At 41.7% G+C, this 27,178-nt stretch overlaps 2 long non-coding RNA genes across 2 annotated transcripts in view; one reads left to right on the top strand and one right to left on the bottom strand.

Moving 5' to 3' along the window:
• Nucleotides 1–26,634, bottom strand: part of LOC146742802 (uncharacterized) — a 48,287-nt gene extending 21,653 nt beyond the window's left edge. Inside the window, exon 1 of the long non-coding RNA XR_014929395.1 lies at nucleotides 25,974–26,634. This is a non-coding gene — a long non-coding RNA (uncharacterized LOC146742802). The remainder of the gene's footprint in view (nucleotides 1–25,973) is intronic.
• On the top strand, nucleotides 24,024–25,053 carry LOC144355153 (uncharacterized). The gene is made up of 2 exons (XR_013421158.2): nucleotides 24,024–24,123; nucleotides 24,915–25,053. It is a non-coding gene; the product is annotated as an uncharacterized LOC144355153 (long non-coding RNA).
• Nucleotides 26,635–27,178: the final 544 nt, after the last annotated feature.

The following is a 27,178-nucleotide window of genomic DNA, read 5'->3' on the forward strand; positions in this document are numbered from 1 at the left end:
ATCCATTATGGACCATTACTACACTGGACTGACATGGAGTGTATCCATTCTGGACCATTACTACACTGGACTGACATGGAGTGTATCCATTCTGGACAATTACTACACTGGACTGACATGGAGTGTATCCATTCTGGACAATTACTACACTGGACTGACATGGAGTGTATCCATTATGGACCAGTACTACACTGGACTGACATGGAGTGTATCCATTATGGACCAGTACTACACTGGACTGACATGGAGTGTATCCATTATGAACCAGTACTACACTGGACTGACATGGAGTGTATCCATTATGGACCAGTACTACACTGGACTGACATGGAGTGTATCCATTATGAACCAGTACTACACTGGGCTGACGTGGAGTGTATCCATTATTGACCAGTACTACACTGGTATGATATGGAGTGTCTCCATTATGGACCAGTACTACACTGGACCGACATGGAGTGTCTGCATTCTGGACCAGTACTACACTGGACTGACATGGAGTGTCTCCATTATAGACCTGTACTACACTGGACTGACATGGAGTGTCTCCATTATGTACCAGTACTACACTGAACTAACATGGAGTGTGTCTATTATGTACCAGTACTACACTGGACTGACATGGAGTGTGTCCATTATGTACCAGTACTACACTGCACTAACATGGAGTGTGTCCATTGTGTACCAGTACTACTCTGAACTGACATGGAGTGTATCCATTATGGACCATTACTACACTGGACTGATATGGAGTGTATCCATTATGGACCAGTACTGCACTGGACTGACATGGAGTGTATCCACTATGGACCTGTACTACACTGGACTGACACGGAGTGCATCTGTTATGTACCAGTACTACACTGGACTGACATGGAGTGTATTCATTATGTACCAGTACTACTCTGAACTGACATGGAGTGTATCCATTATGGACCAGTACTACACTGGACTGACACGGAGTGTATCCGTTATGTGCTAGTACTACACTGGACTGACATGGAGTGTCTCCATTATGTACCAGTACTACACTGTACTGACATGGAGTGTATCCATTATGTACCACTACTACACTAAACTGACATGGAGTGTATCCGTTATGTGCTAGTACTACACTGGACTGACATGGAGTGTCTCCATTATAGACCTGTACTACACTGAACTGACATGGAGTGTATCTATTATGTACAGGTACTACACTAAACTGACATGGAGTGTCTCCATTATGTACCAGTACTACACTGTACTGACATGGAGTGTATCCATTATGTACCAGTACTACACTAAACTGACATGGAGTGTATCTATTATGTACAAGTACTACACTAAACTGACATGGAGTGTATCCGTTATGTGCTAGTACTACACTAAACTGACATGGAGTGTATCCATTATGTACCAGTACTACACTAAACTGACATGGAGTGTCTCCATTATGTACCAGTACTACACTGTACTGACATGGAGTGTATCCATTATGTACCAGTACTACACTAAACTCACATGGAGTGTATCCGTTATCTACAAGTACTACACTGAACTGACATGGAGTGTCTCCATTATGTACCAGTACTACTCTGAACTGACATGGAGTGTCTCCATTATGTACCAGTACTACACTGAACTGACATGGAGTGTATCTATTATGTACAAGTACTACACTAGACTGACATGGAGTGTATCCGTTATGTGCTAGTACTACACTGGAATGACATGGAGTGTCTCCATTATAGACCTGTACTACACTGGACTGACATGGAGTGTCTCCATTATGTACCAGTACTACACTGAACTAACATGGAGTGTGTATATTATGTACCAGTACTACACTGGACTGACATGGAGTGTGTCCATTATGTACCAGTACTACACTGGACTAACATGTAGTGTGTCCATTGTGTACCAGTACTACTCTGAACTGACATGGAGTGTATCCATTATGGACCAGTACTACACTGGACTGACATGGAGTGTCTCCATTATGTAGAAGTACTACACTGGACTGACATTTAGTGTCTCCATTATGTGCAAGTACTACAATGAACTGACATGGAGTGTATTCATTATGTTCCAGTACTACACTGGACTGACATGGAGTGTCTCCATTATGTACCAGTACTACACTGGACTGACATGGAGTGTCTCCATTCTGGACCATTACTACACTGGACTGACATGGAGTGTATCCATTATAGACGAGTACTGCACTGGACTGACATGGAGTGTATCCATTATTGACCAGTACTACACTGGACTGACATGGAGTGTATCCATTATGGACCAGTACTACACTGGACTGACATGGAGTGTATCCATTCTGGACCATTACTACACTGGACTGACATGGAGTGTATCCATTCTGGACAATTACTACACTGGACTCACATGGAGTGTATCCATTATGGACCAGTACTACACTGGACTGACATGGAGTGTATCCATTATGGACCAGTACTACACTGGACTGACATGGAGTGTATCCATTATGGACCAGTACTACACTGGACTGACATGGAGTGTATCCATTATGGACCAGTACTACACTGGACTGACATGGAGTGTATCCATTATGAACCAGTACTACACTGGGCTGACATGGAGTGTATCCATTATTGACCAGTACTACACTGGTATGATATAGAGTGTCTGCATTCTGGACCAGTACTACACTGGACTGACCCAGAGTGTATCTATTATGTACCAGTACTACCCTGGACTGACATAAAGTATCTCTTTTCTGGACCAGTACTACACTGGACTGACACAGAGTGTATTCATTATAGATCAGTACTACACTGGACTGACATGGAGTGTATATATTATGACCCTGTACTACACTGGACTGACATGGAAAGTCTTTATTATGCACCAGTACTACACTGTACTGACATGGAGTGTCTCCATTATAGACCAGTACTACACTGGACTGACATGGAGTGTCTCCATTATGTACCAGTACTACACCAGACTGACATGGAGTAGCTTTATTATGCACCAGTACTACACTGGACTGACATTATAGACCAGTACTACACTGGACTGACATGGAGTGTATCCATTATGTACCAGTACTACACTGGACTGACATGGAGTGTATCCAATATGTACCAGTACTACACTGGACTGACATGGAGTGTATCCATTATAGACCAGTACTACACTGGACTGACATGGAGTGTATCCATTATGACCCTGTACTACACTGGACTGACATGGAATTTCTCCATTATAGACTAGTACTACACTGGACTGACATGGAGTATCTATATTATGTACGAGTGCTACACTGGACTGACATGGAGTGTCTCCATTATAGACTAGTACTACACTGAACTGAATGGAGTGTCTCCATTATGGACCAGTACTACACTGGACTGACATGGAGTGTATTCATTATGGACCAGTACTACACTGGACTGACATGGAGTGTATCCATTATGGACCATTACTACACTGGACTGACATGGAGTGTATCCATTCTGGACCATTACTACACTGGACTGACATGGAGTGTATCCATTCTGGACAATTACTACACTGGACTGACATGGAGTGTATCCATTCTGGACAATTACTACACTGGACTGACATGGAGTGTATCCATTATGGACCAGTACTACACTGGACTGACATGGAGTGTATCCATTATGGACCAGTACTATACTGGACTGACATGGAGTGTATCCATTATGAACCAGTACTACACTGGACTGACATGGAGTGTATCCATTATGGACCAGTACTACACTGGACTGACATGGAGTGTATCCATTATGAACCAGTACTACACTGGGCTGACATGGAGTGTATCCATTATTGACCAGTACTACACTGGACCGACATGGAGTGTCTGCATTCTGGACCAGTACTACACTGGACTGACACAGAGTGTATCTATTATGTACCAGTACTACACTGGACTGACATAAAGAATCTCTTTTCTGGACCAGTACTACACTGGACTGACACAGAGTGTATTCATTATGTACCAGTACTACACTGGACTGACATGGAGTGTATCCATTATGTACCAGTACTACACTGAACTGACATGGAGTGTATCCATTATAGATCAGTACTACACTGGACTGACATGGAAAGTCTTTATTATGCACCAGTACTACACTGTACTGACATGGAGTGTCTCCATTATAGACCAGTACTACACTGGACTGACATGGAGTGTCTCCATTATGTACCAGTACTACATCAGACTGACATGAAGTAGCTTTATTATGCACCAGTACTACACTGGACTGACATTATAGACCAGTACTACACTGGACTGACATGGAGTGTATCCATTATGTACAAGTACTACACTGGACTGACATGGAGTGTATCCAATATGTACCAGTACTACACCGGACTGACATGGAGTGTATCCATTATAGACCAGTACTACACTGGACTGACATGGAGTGTATCCATTATGACCCTGTACTGCACTGGACTGACATGGAATTTCTCCATTATAGACTAGTACTACACTGGACTGACATGGAGTATCTATATTATGTACGAGTGCTACACTGGACTGACATGGAGTGTCTCCATTATAGACTAGTACTACACTGAACTGAATGGAGTGTCTCCATTATGTACCAGTACTACACCGGACTGACATGGAGTAGCTTAATTATGCACCAGTACCACACTGGACTGACATGGAGTGTCTCCATTATAGACCAGTACTACACTGGACTAACATGGAGTGTCTCCATTATTGACCAGTACTACTCTGGTATGACATGGAGTGTCTCAATTATGTACCAGTACCACACTAGACTGACATGGAGTGTTACTATTATGTACCAGTACTACACTGGACTGACACAGAGTGTTTTCATTATGTACCAGTACTACACTGGACTAACATGGAGTGTCTCCATTATTGACCAGTACTACTCTGGTATGACATGAAGTGTCTCAATTATGTACCAGTACCACACTAGACTGACATGGAGTGTTACTATTATGTGCCAGTACTACATTGGACTGACATGTAGTGTCTCTGTTATGTGCTAGTACTACATTGGACTGACATGGAGTGTATTCATTATGTACCAGTACTACTCTGAACTGACATGGAGTGTATCCATTATGGACCAGTACTACACTGGACTGACACGGAGTGTATCCGTTATGTGCTAGTACTACACTGGACTGACATGGAGTGTCTCCATTATGTACCAGTACTACACTGTACTGACATGGAGTGTATCCATTATGTACCACTACTACACTAAACTGACATGGAGTGTATCCGTTATGTGCTAGTACTACACTGGACTGACATGGAGTGTCTCCATTATGTACCAGTACTAAACTGAACTGACATGGAGTGTATCTATTATGTACAAGTACTACACTAAACTGACATGGAGTGTCTCCATTATGTACCAGTACTACACTGTACTGACATGGAGTGTATCCATTATGTACCAGTACTACACTGGACTGACATGGAGTGTATCCATTATGGACCAGTACTACACTAAACTGACATGGAGTGTATCCGTTATGTGCTAGTACTACACTAAACTGACATGGAGTGTCTCCATTATGTACCAGTACTAAACTGAACTGACATGGAGTGTATCTATTATGTACAAGTACTACACTAAACTGACATGGAGTGTATCCGTTATGTGCTAGTACTACACTAAACTGACATGGAGTGTATCCATTATGAACCAGTACTACACTGGGCTGACATGGAGTGTATCCATTATTGACCAGTACTACACTGGACCGACATGGAGTGTCTGCATTCTGGACCAGTACTACACTGGACTGACACAGAGTGTATCTATTATGTACCAGTACTACACTGGACTGACATAAAGAATCTCTTTTCTGGACCAGTACTACACTGGACTGACACAGAGTGTATTCATTATGTACCAGTACTACACTGGACTGACATGGAGTGTATCCATTATGTACCAGTACTACACTGAACTGACATGGAGTGTATCCATTATAGATCAGTACTACACTGGACTGACATGGAAAGTCTTTATTATGCACCAGTACTACACTGTACTGACATGGAGTGTCTCCATTATAGACCAGTACTACACTGGACTGACATGGAGTGTCTCCATTATGTACCAGTACTACATCAGACTGACATGGAGTAGCTTTATTATGCACCAGTACTACACTGGACTGACATTATAGACCAGTACTACACTGGACTGACATGGAGTGTATCCATTATGTACAAGTACTACACTGGACTGACATGGAGTGTATCCAATATGTACCAGTACTACACCGGACTGACATGGAGTGTATCCATTATAGACCAGTACTACACTGGACTGACATGGAGTGTATCCATTATGACCCTGTACTGCACTGGACTGACATGGAATTTCTCCATTATAGACTAGTACTACACTGGACTGACATGGAGTATCTATATTATGTACGAGTGCTACACTGGACTGACATGGAGTGTCTCCATTATAGACTAGTACTACACTGAACTGAATGGAGTGTCTCCATTATGTACCAGTACTACACCGGACTGACATGGAGTAGCTTAATTATGCACCAGTACCACACTGGACTGACATGGAGTGTCTCCATTATAGACCAGTACTACACTGGACTAACATGGAGTGTCTCCATTATTGACCAGTACTACTCTGGTATGACATGGAGTGTCTCAATTATGTACCAGTACCACACTAGACTGACATGGAGTGTTACTATTATGTACCAGTACTACACTGGACTGACACAGAGTGTTTTCATTATGTACCAGTACTACACTGGACTAACATGGAGTGTCTCCATTATTGACCAGTACTACTCTGGTATGACATGAAGTGTCTCAATTATGTACCAGTACCACACTAGACTGACATGGAGTGTTACTATTATGTGCCAGTACTACATTGGACTGACATGTAGTGTCTCTGTTATGTGCTAGTACTACATTGGACTGACATGGAGTGTATTCATTATGTACCAGTACTACTCTGAACTGACATGGAGTGTATCCATTATGGACCAGTACTACACTGGACTGACACGGAGTGTATCCGTTATGTGCTAGTACTACACTGGACTGACATGGAGTGTCTCCATTATGTACCAGTACTACACTGTACTGACATGGAGTGTATCCATTATGTACCACTACTACACTAAACTGACATGGAGTGTATCCGTTATGTGCTAGTACTACACTGGACTGACATGGAGTGTCTCCATTATGTACCAGTACTAAACTGAACTGACATGGAGTGTATCTATTATGTACAAGTACTACACTAAACTGACATGGAGTGTCTCCATTATGTACCAGTACTACACTGTACTGACATGGAGTGTATCCATTATGTACCAGTACTACACTGGACTGACATGGAGTGTATCCATTATGGACCAGTACTACACTAAACTGACATGGAGTGTATCCGTTATGTGCTAGTACTACACTAAACTGACATGGAGTGTCTCCATTATGTACCAGTACTAAACTGAACTGACATGGAGTGTATCTATTATGTACAAGTACTACACTAAACTGACATGGAGTGTATCCGTTATGTGCTAGTACTACACTAAACTGACATGGAGTGTATCCATTATGTACCAGTACTACACTGTACTGACATGGAGTGTATCCATCACGTACCAGTACTACATTAAACTGACATGGAGTGTATCCGTTATGTGCGAGTACTACACTATACTGACATGGAGTGTCTCCATTATGTACCAGTACTACACTGTACTGACATGGAGTGTATCCATTATGTACCAGTACTACACTAAACTGACATGGAGTGTATCCGTTATGTACAAGTACTACACTGAACTGACATGGAGTGTCTCCATTATGTACCAGTACTACACTAAACTGACATGGAGTGTATCCGTTATGCGCTAGTACTACACTGGACTGACATGGAGTGTCTCCATTATGTACCAGTACTACACTAAACTGACATGGAGTGTATCCGTTATGTGCTAGTACTACACTAAACTGACATGGAGTGTCTCCATTATGTACCAGTACTACACTGAACAGACATGGAGTGTATCTATTATGTACAAGTACTACACTAAACTGACATGGAGTGTATCCGTTATGTGCTAGTACTACACTAAACTGACATGGAGTGTATCCATTATGTGCTAGTACTACACTGGACTGTCATGGAGTGTCTCCATTATAGACCTGTACTACACTGGACTGACATGGAGTGTCTCCATTATGTACCAGTACTACACTGAACTGACATGGAGTGTATCTATTATGTACAAGTACTACACTAAACTGACATGGAGTGTCTCCATTATGTACCAGTACTACACTGTACTGACATGGAGTGTATCCATTATGTACCAGTACTACACTAAACTGACATGGAGTGTATCCGTTATGTGCTAGTACTACACTGGACTGACATGGAGTGTCTCCATTATGTACCAGTACTACACTGGACTGACATGGAGTGTATCCATTATGGACCAGTACTACACTAAACTGACATGGAGTGTATCCGTTATGTGCTAGTACTACACTAAACTGACATGGAGTGTCTCCATTATGTACCAGTACTAAACTGAACTGACATGGAGTGTATCTATTATGTACAAGTACTACACTAAACTGACATGGAGTGTATCCGTTATGTGCTAGTACTACACTAAACTGACATGGAGTGTATCCATTATGTACCAGTACTACACTGTACTGACATGGAGTGTATCCATCACGTACCAGTACTACATTAAACTGACATGGAGTGTATCCGTTATGTGCGAGTACTACACTATACTGACATGGAGTGTCTCCATTATGTACCAGTACTACACTGTACTGACATGGAGTGTATCCATTATGTACCAGTACTACACTAAACTGACATGGAGTGTATCCGTTATGTACAAGTACTACACTGAACTGACATGGAGTGTCTCCATTATGTACCAGTACTACACTAAACTGACATGGAGTGTATCCGTTATGCGCTAGTACTACACTGGACTGACATGGAGTGTCTCCATTATGTATCAGTACTACACTAAACTGACATGGAGTGTATCCGTTATGTGCTAGTACTACACTAAACTGACATGGAGTGTCTCCATTATGTACCAGTACTACACTGAACAGACATGGAGTGTATCTATTATGTACAAGTACTACCCTAAACTGACATGGAGTGTATCCGTTATGTGCTAGTACTACACTAAACTGACATGGAGTGTATCCATTATGTACCAGTACTACACTAAACTGACATGGAGTGTCTCCATTATGGACCAGTACTACACTGTACTGACATGGAGTGTATCCATTATGTACCAGTACTACACTAAACTGACATGGAGTGTATCCGTTATGTACAAGTACTACACTGAACTGACATGGAGTTTCTCCATTATGTACCAGTACTACTCTGAACTGACATGGAGTGTCTCCATTATGTACCGGTACTACACTGAACTGACATGGAGTGTATCTATTATGTACAAGTACTACACTAGACTGACATGGAGTGTATCCGTTATGTGCTAGTACTACACTAGACTGACATGGAGTGTCTCCATTATAGACCTGTACTACACTGGACTGACATGGAGTGTCTCCATTATGTACCAGTACTACACTGAACTAACATGGAGTGTGTCTATTATGTACCAGTACTACACTGGACTGACATGGAGTGTGTCCATTATGTACCAGTACTACACTGGACTAACATGGAGTGTGTCCATTGTGTACCAGTACTACTCTGAACTGACATGGAGTGTATCCATTATGGACCAGTACTACACTGGACTGACATGGAGTGTCTCCATTATGTAGCAGTACTACACTGGACTGACATGGAGTGTCTCCATTATGAACAAGTACTACACTGAACTGACATGGAGTGTATCCATTATGTACCAGTACTACACTGGACTGACATGGGGTGCCTCCATTATGTACCAGTACTACACTGAACTGACATGGAGTGTCTCCATTCTGGACCATTACTACACTGGACTGACATGGAGTGTATCCATTATGGACGAGTACTGCACTGGACTGACATGGAGTGTATCCATTATGGACCAGTACTACACTGGACTGACATGGAGTGTATCCATTATGGACCAGCACTACACTGGACTGACATGGAGTGTATCCATTCTGGACCATTACTACACTGGACTAACATGGAGTGTATCCATTATGGACCAGTACTACACTGAACTGACATGGAATGTATCCATTATGGACCAGTACTACACTGGACTGACATGGAGTGTATCCATTATGGACCAGTACTACACTGGACTGACATGGAGTGTATCCATTATGGACCAGTACTACACTGGACTGACATGGAGTGTATCCATTATGGACCAGTACTACACTGGACTGACATGGAGTGTATCCATTATGGACCATTACTACACCTGACTGACATGGAGTGTATCCATTCTGGACCATTACTACACTGGACTGACATGGAGTGTATCCATTCTGGACAATTACTACACTGGACTGACATGGAGTGTATCTATTCTGGACAATTACTACACTGGACTGACATGGAGTGTATCCATTATGGACCAGTACTACACTGGACTGACACAGAGTGTATCCATTATGTACCAGTACTACACTGGACTGACATAAATTATCTCTTTTCTGGACCAGTACTACACTGGACTGACACGGAGTGTATTCATTATGTACCAGTACTACACTGAACTGACATGGAGTGTCTCCATTCTGGACCGGTACTACACTGGACTGACATGGGGTGCCTCCATTATGTACCAGTACTACACTGGACTGACATGGAGTGTCTCCATTCTGGACCATTACTACACTGGACTGACATGGAGTGCATCCATTATGGACCAGTACTACACTGGACTGACATGGAGTGTCTTCGTTAATGAACGAGTACTACACTGGACTAACATGGAGTGTATCCGTTAATGAACCAGTACTACACTGGACTGACATGGCGTGTATCAATTATTGACCACTACTACACTGGACTAACATGGAGTGTATCCACTATGGACCAGTACTACACTGGACTGACATGGAGTGTATCCATTATGGACCAGTACTACACTGGACTGACATGGAGTGTATGCATTCTGGACCATTACTACCCTGGACTGACATGGAGTGTATCCATTATGGACCAGTACTACACTGGACTGACATGGAGTGTATCCATTCTGCACCATTACTACACTGGACTGACATGGAGTGTATCCATTATGGACCATTACTACACTGGACTGACATGGAGTGTACCCATTATGGACCATTACTACACTGGACTGACATGGAGTGTATCCATTATGGACCAGTACTACACTGGACTGACATGGAGTGTATCCATTCTGGACCATTACTACACTGGACTGACATGGAGTGTATCCATTATGGACCATTACTACACTGGACTGACATGGAGTGTATCCATTATGGACCAGTACTACGCTGGACTGACATGGAGTGTATCCATTCTGGACCAGTACTACACTGGACTGACATGGAGTGTATCCATTATGGACCAGTACTACACTGGACTGACATGGAGTGTATCCATTATGGACCAGTACTACACTGGACTGACATGGAGTGTATCCATTATGGACCAGTACTACACTGGACTGACATGGAGTGTATCCATTATGGACCAGTACTACACTGGACTGACATGGAGTGTATCCATTATGGACCAGTACTACACTGGACTGACATGGAGTGTATCCATTCTGGACAATTACTACACTGGATTGACATGGAGTGTATCCATTATGGTCCAGTACTACACTGGACTGACATGGAGTGTATCCATTATGGACCAGTACTACACTGGACTGACATGGAGTGTATCCATTATGGACCAGTACTACACTGGACTGACATGGAGTGTATCCATTCTGGACCAGTACCACACTTGACTTACATTGAGTGTCTCCATTATGGACCATTACTACACTGGACTGACATGGAGTGTAGCCATTCTGGACCAGTACTACACTGGACTGACATGGAGTGTATCCATTCTGGACCATTACTACACTGGACTGACATGGAGTGTAGCCATTCTGGACCAGTACTACACTGGACTGACATGGAGTGTATCCATTATGGACCAGTACTACACTGGACTGACATGGAGTGTATGCATTCTGGACCATTACTACACTGGACTGACATGGAGTGTATCCATTATGGACCATTACTACACTGGACTGACATGGAGTGTAGCCATTCTGGACCAGTACTACACTGGACTGACATGGAGTGTATCCATTCTGGACCAGTACTACACTGGACTGACATGGAGTGTATGCATTCTGGACCATTACTACACTGGACTGACATGGAGTGTATCCATTATGGACCAGTACTACGCTGGACTGACATGGAGTGTATCCATTCTGGACCAGTACTACACTGGACTGACATGGAGTGTATCCATTATGGACCAGTACTACACTGGACTGACATGGAGTGTATCCATTATGGACCAGTACTACACTGGACTGACATGGAGTGTATCCATTATGGACCAGTACTACACTGGACTGACATGGAGTGTATCCATTATGGACCAGTACTACATTGGTATGATATGGAGTGTCTCCATTATGGACCAGTACTACACTGGACCGACATGGAGTGTCTGCATTCTGGACCAGTACTACACTGGACTGACACAGAGTGTATCCATTATGTACCAGTACTACACTGGACTGACATAAATTATCTCTTTTCTGGACCAGTACTACACTGGACTGACACGGAGTGTATTCATTATGTACCAGTACTACACTGAACTGACATGGAGTGTCTCCATTCTGGACCGGTACTACACTGGACTGACATGGGGTGCCTCCATTATGTACCAGTACTACACTGGACTGACATGGAGTGTCTCCATTCTGGACCATTACTACACTGGACTGACATGGCGTGTATCCATTATGAACCAGTACTACACTGGACTGACATGGAGTGCATCCATTATGGACCAGTACTACACTGGACTGACATGGAGTGTCTTCGTTAATGAACGAGTACTACACTGGACTAACATGGAGTGTATCCGTTAATGAACCAGTACTACACTGAACTGACATGGAGTGTATGCATTCTGGACCATTACTACACTGGACTGACATGGAGTGTATCCATTATGGACCAGTACTACACTGGACTGACATGGAGTGTATCCATTCTGCACCATTACTACACTGGACTGACATGGAGTGTATCCATTATGGACCATTACTACACTGGACTGACATGGAGTGTACCCATTATGGACCATTACTACACTGGACTGTCATGGAGTGTATCCATTATGGACCAGTACTACACTGGACTGACATGGAGTGTATCCATTCTGGACCATTACTACACTGGACTGACATGGAGTGTATCCATTATGGACCATTACTACACTGGACTGACATGGAGTGTATCCATTATGGACCAGTACTACACTGGACTGACATGGAGTGTATCCATTCTGGACCAGTACTACACTGGACTGACATGGAGTGTATCCATTATGGACCAGTACTACACTGGACTGACATGGAGTGTATCCATTATGGACCAGTACTACACTGGACTGACATGGAGTGTATCCATTATGGTCCAGTACTACACTGGACTGACATGGAGTGTATCCATTATGGACCAGTACTACACTTGTCTGACTTGGAGTGTATCCATTATGGACCAGTACTACACTGGACTGACATGGAGTGTATCCATTCTGGACCAGTACCACACTTGACTTACATTGAGTGTCTCCATTATGGACCATTACTACACTGGACTGACATGGAGTGTAGCCATTCTGGACCAGTACTACACTGGACTGACATGGAGTGTATCCATTCTGGACCATTACTACACTGGACTGACATGGAGTGTAGCCATTCTGGACCAGTACTACACTGGACTGACATGGAGTGTATCCATTCTGGACCAGTACTACACTGGACTGACATGGAGTGTATGCATTATGGACCATTACTACACTGGACTGACATGGAGTGTATCCATTATGGACCATTACTACACTGGACTGACATGGAGTGTAGCCATTCTGGACCAGTACTACACTGGACTGACATGGAGTGTATCCATTCTGGACCAGTACTACACTGGACTGACATGGAGTGTATGCATTCTGGACCATTACTACACTGGACTGACATGGAGTGTATCCATTATGGACCAGTACTACGCTGGACTGACATGGAGTGTATCCATTCTGGACCAGTACTACACTGGACTGACATGGAGTGTATCCATTATGGACCAGTACTACACTGGACTGACATGGAGTGTATCCATTATGGACCAGTACTACACTGGACTGACATGGAGTGTATCCATTATGGACCAGTACTACACTGGACTGACATGGAGTGTATCCATTATGGACCAGTACTACACTGGACTGACATGGAGTGTATCCATTATGGACCAGTACTACACTGGACTGACATGGAGTGTATCCATTCTGGACCAGTACCACACTTGACTTACATTGAGTGTCTCCATTATGGACCATTACTACACTGGACTGACATGGAGTGTAGCCATTCTGGACCAGTACTAAACTGGACTGACATGGAGTGTATCCATTCTGGACCATTACTACACTGGACTGACATGGAGTGTAGCCATTCTGGACCAGTACTACACTGGACTGACATGGAGTGTATGCATTCTGGACCATTACTACACTGGACTGACATGGAGTGTATCCATTCTGGACCATTACTACACTGGACTGACATGGAGTGTAGCCATTCTGGACCAGTACTACACTGGACTGACATGGAGTGTATCCATTCTGGACCAGTACTACACTGGACTGACATGGAGTGTATCCATTATGGACCAGTTCTACACTGGACTGACATGGAGTGTATCCATTATGGACCATTACTACACTGGACTGACATGGAGTGTATCCATTATGGACCAGTACTACGCTGGACTGACATGGAGTGTATCCATTCTGGACCAGTACTACACTGGACTGACATGGAGTGTATCCATTATGGACCAGTACTACACTGGACTGACATGGAGTGTATCCATTATGGACCAGTACTACACTGGACTGACATGGAGTGTATCCATTATGGACCAGTACTACACTAGACTGACATGGAGTGTATCCATTATGGACCAGTACTACACTGGTATGATATGGAGTGTCTCCATTATGGACCAGTACTACACTGGACCGACATGGAGTGTCTGCATTCTGGACCAGTACTACACTGGACTGACACAGAGTGTATCCATTATGTACCAGTACTACACTGGACTGACATAAATTATCTCTTTTCTGGACCAGTACTACACTGGACTGACACGGAGTGTATTCATTATGTACCAGTACTACACTGAACTGACATGGAGTGTCTCCATTCTGGACCGGTACTACACTGGACTGACATGGGGTGCCTCCATTATGTACCAGTACTATACTGGACTGACATGGAGTGTCTCCATTCTGGACCATTACTACACTGGACTGACATGGCGTGTATCCATTATGAACCAGTACTACACTGGACTGACATGGAGTGCATCCATTATGGACCAGTACTACACTGGACTGACATGGAGTGTCTTCGTTAATGAACGAGTACTACACTGGACTAACATGGAGTGTATCCGTTAATGAACCAGTACTACACTGGACTGACATGGCGTGTATCAATTATGGACCACTACTACACTGGACTGACATGGAGTGTATGCATTCTGGACCATTACTACACTGGACTGACATGGAGTGTATCCATTATGGACCAGTACTACACTGGACTGACATGGAGTGTATCCATTCTGCACCATTACTACACTGGACTGACATGGAGTGTATCCATTATGGACCATTACTACACTGGACTGACATGGAGTGTACCCATTATGGACCATTACTACACTGGACTGACATGGAGTGTATCCATTATGGACCAGTACTACACTGGACTGACATGGAGTGTATCCATTCTGGACCATTACTACACTGGACTGACATGGAGTGTATCCATTATGGACCATTACTACACTGGACTGACATGGAATGTATCCATTATGGACCAGTACTACGCTGGACTGACATGGAGTGTATCCATTCTGGACCAGTACTACACTGGACTGACATGGAGTGTATCCATTATGGACCAGTACTACACTGGACTGACATGGAGTGTATCCATTATGGACCAGTACTACACTGGACTGACATGGAGTGTATCCATTATGGTCCAGTACTACACTGGACTGACATGGAGTGTATCCATTATGGACCAGTACTACACTGGACTGACATGGAGTGTATCCATTATGGACCAGTACTACACTGGACTGACATGGAGTGTATCCATTCTGGACCAGTACCACACTTGACTTACATTGAGTGTCACCATTATGGACCATTACTACACTGGACTGACATGGAGTGTAGCCATTCTGGACCAGTACTACACTGGACTGACATGGAGTGTATCCATTCTGGACCATTATTACACTGGACTGACATGGAGTGTAGCCATTCTGGACCAGTACTACACTGGACTGACATGGAGTGTATCCATTCTGGACCAGTACTACACTGGACTGACATGGAGTGTATGCATTCTGGACCATTACTACACTGGACTGACATGGAGTGTATCCATTATGGACCATTACTACACTGGACTGACATGGAGTGTAGCCATTCTGGACCAGTACTACACTGGACTGACATGGAGTGTATCCATTCTGGACCAGTACTACACTGGACTGACATGGAGTGTATGCATTCTGGACCATTACTACACTGGACTGACATGGAGTGTATCCATTATGGACCAGTACTACGCTGGACTGACATGGAGTGTATCCATTCTGGACCAGTACTACACTGGACTGACATGGAGTGTATCCATTATGGACCAGTACTACACTGGACTGACATGGAGTGTATCCATTATGGACCAGTACTACACTGGACTGACATGGAGTGTATCCATTATGGACCAGTACTACACTGGACTGACATGGAGTGTATCCATTATGGACCAGTACTACACTGGACTGACATGGAGTGTATCCATTATGGACCAGTACTACACTGGACTGACATGGAGTGTATCCATTCTGGACCAGTACCACACTTGACTTACATTGAGTGTCTCCATTATGGACCATTACTACACTGGACTGACATGGAGTGTAGCCATTCTGGACCAGTACTACACTGGACTGACATGGAGTGTATCCATTCTGGACCATTACTACACTGGACTGACATGGAGTGTAGCCATTCTGGACCAGTACTACACTGGACTGACATGGAGTGTATGCATTCTGGACCATTACTACACTGGACTGACATGGAGTGTATCCATTCTGGACCATTACTACACTGGACTGACATGGAGTGTAGCCATTCTGGACCAGTACTACACTGGACTGACATGGAGTGTATCCATTCTGGACCAGTACTACACTGGACTGACATGGAGTGTATCCATTATGGACCAGTACTACACTGGACTGACATGGAGTGTATCCATTATGGACCAGTACCACACTTGACTTACATTGAGTGTCTCCATTATGGACCATTACTACACTGGACTGACATGGAGTGTAGCCATTCTGGACCAGTACTACACTGGACTGACATGGAGTGTATCCATTCTGGACCATTACTACACTGGACTGACATGGAGTGTATCCATTCTGGACCAGTACCACACTTGACTTACATTGAGTGTCTCCATTATGGACCATTACTACACTGGACTGACATGGAGTGTAGCCATTCTGGACCAGTACTACACTGGACTGACATTGAGTGTCTCCATTCTGGACCATTACTACACTGGACTGACATGGAGTGTATCCATTCTGGACCAGTACTACACTGGACTGACATGGAGTGTATCCATTATGGACCATTACTACACTGGACTGACATGGAGTGTATCCATTCTGGACCAGTACTACACTGGACTGACATGGAGTGTATCCATTATGGACCATTACTACACTGGACTGACATGGAGTGTATCCATTCTGGACCATTACTACACTGGACTGACATGGAGTGTATCCATTCTGGACCAGTACCACACTTGACTTACATTGAGTGTCTCCATTATGGACCATTACTACACTGGACTGACATGGAGTGTAGCCATTCTGGACCAGTACTACACTGGACTGACATTGAGTGTCTCCATTCTGGACCATTACTACACTGGACTGACATGGAGTGTATCCATTCTGGACCAGTACTACACTGGACTGACATGGAGTGTATCCATTATGGACCATTACTACACTGGACTGACATGGAGTGTATCCATTCTGGACCAGTACTACACTGGACTGACATGGAGTGTATCCATTATGGACCATTACTACACTGGACTGACATGGAGTGTATCCATTCTAGACCATTACTACACTGGACTGACATGGAGTGTATCCATTCTGGACCAGTACCACACTTGACTTACATTGAGTGTCTCCATTATGGACCATTACTACACTGGACTGACATGGAGTGTATCCATTCTGGACCAGTACTACACTGGACTGACATGGAGTGTATCCATTATGGACCATTACTACACTGGACTGACATGGAGTGTATCCATTCTGGACCAGTACTACACTGGACTGACATGGAGTGTATCCATTATGGACCATTACTACACTGGACTGACATGGAGTGTATCCATTCTGGACCATTACTACACTGGACTGACATGGAGTGTATCCATTATGGACCATTACTACACTGGACTGACATGGAGTGTATCCATTCTGGACCATTACTACACTGGACTGACATGGAGTGTATCCATTATGGACCATTACTACACTGGACTGACATGGAGTGTATCCATTATGGACCATTACTACACTGGACTGACATGGAGTGTATCCATTCTGGACCAGTACCACACTTGACTTACATTGAATGTATCCATTATGGACCATTACCACATTTGACTTACATTGAGTGTATCCCAGATGGATCAATATAACAGTGGTTACCTGTGTCTATAATTGTGTCTTTTTGATGGTACATAAATGCGACATACCTATATTTTGTAGTTCCGGTGTGAGTTTAAGTCAACTGAAACATAAAATAATATAGTTCATAAACTCTTACTGCATCATTTCTCTCAACATAGGCACCCACAAAATGAACTGATCAGTCATGTCATTGTTAAACAAGTGTTTGACTTGTTTCACATGTACCTGTAGTAGAATAGAGATATTTTTAAAATATTTAAAATGTTTGTTTTCACTTTTGTTTAAAAACGTGTACTGTTCTGAGAATAGAATTATTCTTATCTGCTAAATAAAATATGAATATTTTCTTTCCTGTGTAATTGCCACGATGCAAATTTGACTTAAATGAATAAAGTTAATTTCCTTGAATTCTTAAATTCATGATTTGGTTCGTCATTCTTGTGAAATTCACTACTTACTTTTTTCTACATTTCTTTTCCCAAAACTTAATTATCTTTGTGATTTACCCTTTGGATTTTTACTGCATCTTTTTTCCTGTATCCTGGTTACAGCTCTTGCGTTCACTACTCACGTTTGTACGTCGTAACTTTCCGTGTAATCGTGTTTTATCTCTGAATGAACTTGGATCTTGGATCTTCGCTAGTTCAATGCTCGTTTTTTTAATGCAACTCACTATGCAGAACCCCGCCACAGCTCGGAAACACACTTCTTGAGTTTTCGTTGCAATACTTTTTCGTATTTTTTTCTTACAGTTTCGATGTTTATTGCTTGGGTCCTTGAAGTACTCTGAAGTACACAATTCTTTTTCAAGAACTTCGCATTATCTGTAAAGTTCACTACTTCGCTTTTTCCTGAGGCTTGTTACATCTTGGAAGTTTACTCCTTGGTCCTTACTCCTCACTTCATCTCTTTGTCAGAACCTCAATACTTCAGTGAAGTGCACTGCTTGCGTTTCCACGGCATCTCTCTCCCTTAAAAATGATTTACGTACTGCTAACACGTGTTCATTACTCAAAGTTATTTTGCGTACTTTTGATAGCTGTACGTTATAAACAGACCATTCAAACAGCAATCGTTACAATGTCTGATCTCAACGCAAGAGAGCCTATTTCCTCCTAACAGCAACTAAGCCAAATTTCTATATCAAATACATTTGAACTCGTTTCACTTATAAATCTATTTCGAGTTGTGTGGTTAAATGTGTGCCTGTATATGTGTGACATAACACAGTGCATGGCCGTATATTTACTAGAGTCTCAAATGTCTGCATCAACATTGAGTATTTTTAACGTTAGTGACAAAAGTTACGCTGAAAGTTACGTCGGACCAAGTTTATTTGACCGTGACTGTGGACGGCTAGGTTTTTATACCCGATGGGTCTGTTTGACTATAAGACGTACTGTCATCAACACACTCGACGTCCCAGACCCGACAAGACGAATTTGTATATATCTTAATAAAATTATCCAAGGAGATTACATAAACGGGAAAACTGACAAGAAGTGTTGATTCATTGCCATACGATGTTGACTCAGTCGTCGTTTTAGACGTTATCCAATGAACCATCCAACAATATTCCAGACACTGTATGTACACCACAGTGTGTAGCAACATAATATTCCAAATACCACATGACAATACCTATGTTACAATACCCAAGGTGATAATTCTGTAAACATAAATCGTAAAGGGTTTATTGATAATCGTCAAAAGCTAAAATATAGCATCATTTAAGTTCAAACTCGGGTGTGAAAAACGCCCGTTCAAACCCAGACGTGTTTTCGTCCTGACGGGACAGATAACCGTTCAATTCAACGTTTCACTCCATGATATGTGTTTTTTTTCTTCTGATTTTCGAAAACGTATCTACCGTTGGAACTAAAATGATCCTAGGTTGACTAGAATAGTCACAACTGTCTGCACTTAGAATCCTACATGGTCATTATAAGCTACTTAGACAGATTCTACCTCAAAATAAAATGGCGGACTGGGTGATTCAGTAAAATCTAGTATTCAATATGTCCATGTCGAAATATAGAAAGCAATTAAATGCGTCGGTAATAATGACCATTGTTTTCTATTCTGGTTCGTACATGATACGAAGAAAGAGCGTCGCCACATTCCCGAAGCGTTAGAAAATGTGTGCGCCTAAATTCTGGCCACTCTTTTTTATTTGTTGCAAAAAACAAAAAAAACACTTGACTCTTTATTTTCGCGTTATACATAATATTAATGAAGGAATTGGGTGGAGTGTCTGTTAGGAATTGACATGCAGTCTTCGGCAGTACCCCCAAGGTTGGTAACACTCCTGTGTGATGGGGTATATTTAATAACAACATTTCTCATGTATTTTCATAGATACATGGCAAATAACACTAATTACAATCATCTTAAAATTAATCCGCAATCAGTGGCACTGGAATGTTTTGTCTGCAAATGTGTTTAGTTATTTTGAGAATAAAACACAAATTTATACTTTAGATCAGGTGTTTTTATTTATTCATTTATTTTGTATGGTTGCCAGAATATACAATAACAAAAACATAAACACTCAAGTCAAATGCAATTGTTTTGCCTTTAATAGGCGCCATTTCTCAAGATGCGGATTAGAGAATTGCAATCATGTTATTTAGAACCAAATTTGATGTTGATGTCTATGATGTCAACCACTGCTGAGTGTGAAACTTTCTCGACTTTAAAGAAGTCACCTCTAGAATGCATTGCGATTCTAAATAAAAAAATGTTCCTTTCAAAGCACACAGCCTTTCAATATTACAAAAAGATTTCTGCCGTTCCCAAAACTACAATTAATATAATTAATAATTAATATAGTTTATTTTTAAGGGAAATCAGTTTGCTCGCATCAAAAGTACAATACTGTCTACTAGAATATACAACCAATGGCCGTGTGGTACTGTACACTCTCCTACTCTGCTCAGTAATGTACCTCTCCTACTCTGCTCTGTACTGTACCTCTCCTACTCTGCTCTGTACTGTACACTCTCCTACTCTGCTCTGTACTGTACCTCTCCTACTCTGCTCTGTACTGTACCTCTCTTACTCTGCTCAGTAATGTACCTCTCCTACTCTGCTCTGTACTGTACACTCTCCTACTCTGCTCTGTACTGTACACTCTCCTACTCTGCTCAGTAATGTACCTCTCCTACTCTGCTCTGTACTGTACCTCTCCTACTCTGCTCTGTACTGTACACTCTCCTACTCTGCTCTGTACTGTACCTCTCCTACTCTGCTCTGTACTGGACATACACGTAATATTATTTATGAATACTTCTTATCACTCAGCGTTTTCTTATTTACTAAATATTGTCCAGTGATAAATATGATCAAAATTACATGCACCAATACAGCTCAGAGTCGCCAGGTTTTATGTGAAATAGACACACCAATGAAAACTAGTTAGATAGTCGCCATAGTTTCACCACTTTTTGGATCCTTTTCTAATAAATAAGTTCTGTTTCTTTTTCTTGATTTTCACGTAGTACGCTTTATATATATATATATCTACAAGTTGTGGATATAGATTGGATTTATTTCCAACGAACCAGTTTTAATTATGTGCATACAATAAAGCTAAAACTTTAAATAATAAGCTTTACCATTGTGAACACGAAACTGAAATATTGCTTTTTTGTACGCAAAACACAGCAAAGTGAAAAAACCTTATATTGGGCATATGTGTTTTATTATTTCGGAATAGGAGAGATGGATTGCATATAATAAATTAATTAGCTGTGTCACAATTATGGTAGTTCAATTGTGGTACGAGTAGTTGATTACCGTTAACACGTATCGACAGAATCCCTCGACTTTTACCATAATGTTTATTTTATACTGTTGTTCACAAAATTGAGGTAATAAAGTATGGTCATCGAATTATTTTTCGCAAAATACGCTTCAAATACCAATGAAAATGCTATTTTGGGCCACTTACAATTGGTTCCTATGGTAACAAAATTACGTCATATCTGAAAACTTCGTTCGAGTACATATGGCGAAAAAGTGATATGGTTAAAAATTAGACGGATACTCATAGTGGGCATCGATCATTGGAAAATTTCTATAGAAGGTCCATTTTTCGGGCAGTTTTAACTAAAGTTTGTTATGACTAAACAAGTTCAAAAGTCGGCAACTTTCCGTCTGCATCAAGAACTGTGTAACTTTTTTGAAACTAAAAAACCTTGTAAAGATTTTGTTCTTATTTAGTAGTTGCAATGCTCGTTTGTACGTCTGAAGTCTCCTCAATCTGTCTTGGGTTAGAGTTAAAATTTCAAATGGCGACTGTACGAAACTGTGAAGTGTGGCCGGTTATAGTGTCTCAAGAAAATAAACCACAGACGAAAAAACATTGACGACATTTACAAAGAAAAGTGGTGATACTCTTTCTTGATTTGGTTTAGAATGTTTCCACAAATTTGTTGAAATGACCCAAATTTCGTTATTTGAAGAAGATGCGAAAAGAAACTATTAGCGAAACGGTAGATCACCCCCCCCCCCACCCCTGCATGGAAACAGTCGACTTATCCACTGAAAAGCGCGGGAATCACACCACTTTCATATAATCATATGTTTTGAGGAAGTATGTCGACCCCCCCCCCATCGGAAGTTGTATAAAGGTTTGCCTCACACCCTAATCTAGTCCGTATACGAGGCGTAATTTTAACAATGTCTCGACTCGCCTTCTATGTCAGTCAACTCATGAAAGTAGTTCCGGCTACTTGACATCGGCGGGAGTATAAACTGCAAGCACATTGTCAATCGAACCGTCGAAGAGCCATGATGCAGGAAAGAAGCGAATATTTGTGGCGTGAGGGACGCCATTTTACATTTCAACCACCATGTTCGGATTTAATGGGACGTTCTTGGTAGGTGGGTGTAAAACGACATGGTTAATCGTTCGATAAATAATTCTCGATTACACATTAGTTTTTTTTGGCTACACGCCGTCAATTGACAGTTACCGCCATTACCGTCATCATCAAAACCTGAAGACGTGTATGCCACGTGTATCCGCTTAGGTGAGAAAACATCGTATACTTTTATTTTATTTATCTCCTTGAACTTGAACCTGGCGTGATTCCTTTCTGCTAAATTGTGTATTTATTGCCCAAATTATATTGCTTAGTTAAAACTGAGGGCGATAGAAATATTAAACATTTTGCGAAAACTCTGAAGCTGTCTGAAGTATCGGGGGTTTGAATTACTTTTCACTGCGGAAAGATAACACGGGCGAAATCACTGTACCTGATTCGTCGATATTGCGTTATTATATTTAGCACAATTCGTAAAACTGTTAGTACTTTGCATAATTATGTTTAAAGCTTAATAAGAATTCGTCAAGTCCCAGACGCGGACTTACATGACGAAACATAGTGCTTATTATGTGCCATCATGGCGGATTGAACCGCCGAGTGACGAAACAGAGGTCATCTGTTAGCAATGGCGAAATAATACCCGGATAAGACCCTTGTCAGCCATATTTGTCTGTTTTCGTGAGTCGGAGACGTGGTCACAATTAACATTTTAACAAACGTGCGTGTCTATATAAAAAAAAGTGTGTTGTTCTTTTAAAAGCAAATATCAGTCCCATGTGACCCACCAGTCACATAAAATGGTACGTAGGAGGGAGGAATCAGTCCGATATTTCGACTCCTCGACAGATCATTGCAAATAGAGTAGTGACTACGTACTTTGTATGCACGTGTTCATCGGAGCATTGGGGTGGGTGTCTTGATAGGTGAGTCTGGCCGGGTCTCTGCTCGATGGTTATCAATTCATTAACAGAAAATGTATCGCGATTGTTAACAAGGAATCGCAGACTATATGAACCAGATACGCTCTGAGCTTGGAAACGGGTCGTTAAATTGGCGTTATCGGCGTTATGATTACAACACTTATATTGCCTAATAGTGGCACAGACACAACAAGAAGAACAACTACCCGAAGAAGGAGGAAAGAAGACAGAAGGGCAGTATACTTTACTGGTTGTCAGAACGCAAGGTACTGTTCATTCCCACGAATAGGGTCATTGACAAAACCTAACGTAGTTGTACTAACTATTTAATGATATGAATCGAGTTCATATTTATAAACGCTCATTCTACTTATACCCCGCCCAACACCGCTGTATATGTGTTCTATATTGTTACCGTCTATTACAGCGCGGCGGATACCTGTTTTAGTAGACCACCGCTTGAAGACTTTTATTGACTTTTAAACTCATCTAATACCGCACCAAACATTGCAATGTACACTAAACACACCCGCGTAACTGACCAACGTGAATCTGTGTAGTTCTGATTCCAAACGTGTTCGCAAGTAAGAGGGTAATAGTTCCCAGGAACGAACAACTTCATGAATATATGCAATGTAAATGGTCTTACTATATCAACAGCCGTTCTTGGATGGATACGTGTTAGATATGAATTGTTTCAGTATTTCCTTCTCTTCTTTCTTTAAAATTATATGCTATATATTTAGCCAAAAAAATGTAGATTTTAAAGTGTTCCATAGATTCATAACTCATTAATTGGACATGCTTTATTTATCGTCGATGGCAATATCCTTTTATGTACGCCCCTTTTTTCTCATGCTTTTATTTTGCTAACTTTCATCAGTTTCCAAAAAGTACGAAGACTAACATATATAATTATTATGACATATGCCGAGAACAGTATAGACGTATTTAAACCGGAAACTTTAATACTGCAAGCCAACAATGGCGATGGCAATTGATCGACCATATAGGCTAGATTTCCCATCATTTAATAATGTCGATGTATATTGCGTGCAAGGTAACTATTAATATAATCCTTCACATGCTACACATAAGTTGTACGTTTACACCAATAGCAAAGTTTGGTCGTACCTTCATAATATAACATATATCGGCTCTGTACTCCCTGTCTGTACTCCGCTCTGTTCTCAGTGTTTGACTCTGTACTTTTCCACGATTTAATACGTCCAAGTTGATTTCACATGTCTGCAGCAGAGTGAGAGAAGTTCTTTCCACAGTATAACAGCCGGTAATATCAATACAACGAGGCACAAATGAGAGTTTCGAACTTTCAAGTTTTAACGGAAAATGTTAATTTGTGTCTGGTGACGTAACTGCCACGGCGTAACTGACTGTCTTTGTTATATACGAACTCATCCGCGTCTAGCATTCCTTGCTGACTGTTTGAGCACAGTCTGTACACCAATAAGCATTTAGTTTTGACGGTCAGTGTCTGCTGGTAAGTTGATTGCTGGTTTATATAGTTAGTTCGTTCCAGTGCGTCACATTGTGGCCGTCTGTTCGATGTGATGATATCGCAGCGGTTTTGCTGTACTTATGGCTTCCAGCCAATTGACGATCATTTGGATATATTCCAAAAAATAGTTTTCCAAGATTTAATATGCAATCTGTATTATTAATATGTGAAAGTAACAAAATATCGAACGAACGTTATTACCTTTAAGGAAGTCAGCCTGGGTGTCAGCGATGGCGGGTTTTGTCGATGCATCCCATCACTCACAGAATGTTAGCTATTGAAATTATTTACTTGTATTTGTTTTATAATGTTTATATACATATATTAATCTTTTTAACATTTCCGCTTTTATCGTCCGGCAGTCTATTGCAGCTAAAACTAATAGTTTGGGTAAACACCCTTACTTTAATGTTGGAATAATCATGCTACAGGAAATGACGAAACCAATTAAGCCAATGGAATTCTGGGTATAATTGTATTAACAAATATAATGTAACTTATATTGTGAAAAACAGACATGATTGTTATGATGCGCGTTTGGGCGATGAATTGTGTTTTTAATTCTAGTATTTTGTTCTTTGTTTTGGTTTAAAATGTTAGTTCCGTGGGAATATACAATATATGGTTTCGGTAAGAAGAAACAAAATTTAAGCATTGCAATTAAATTAGACTTTTTTTTGTCATTCAAAGATCGTATAGATGGCGTTCACTAACTTGTTGGGGATTCGACGAAAACAGCATGGATGCTGTAGTGGTGGTGATGCGTGGTGGCGCCGTTAGAATTACTCGACTAAAATTGGTCGTGGAAAATTTGCCCATC

Source organism: Saccoglossus kowalevskii, chromosome 5 (genome assembly GCF_978046115.1).
Source record: "Saccoglossus kowalevskii chromosome 5, keSacKowa6.1, whole genome shotgun sequence".
Taxonomy (NCBI): Eukaryota; Metazoa; Hemichordata; class Enteropneusta; family Harrimaniidae; genus Saccoglossus; species Saccoglossus kowalevskii.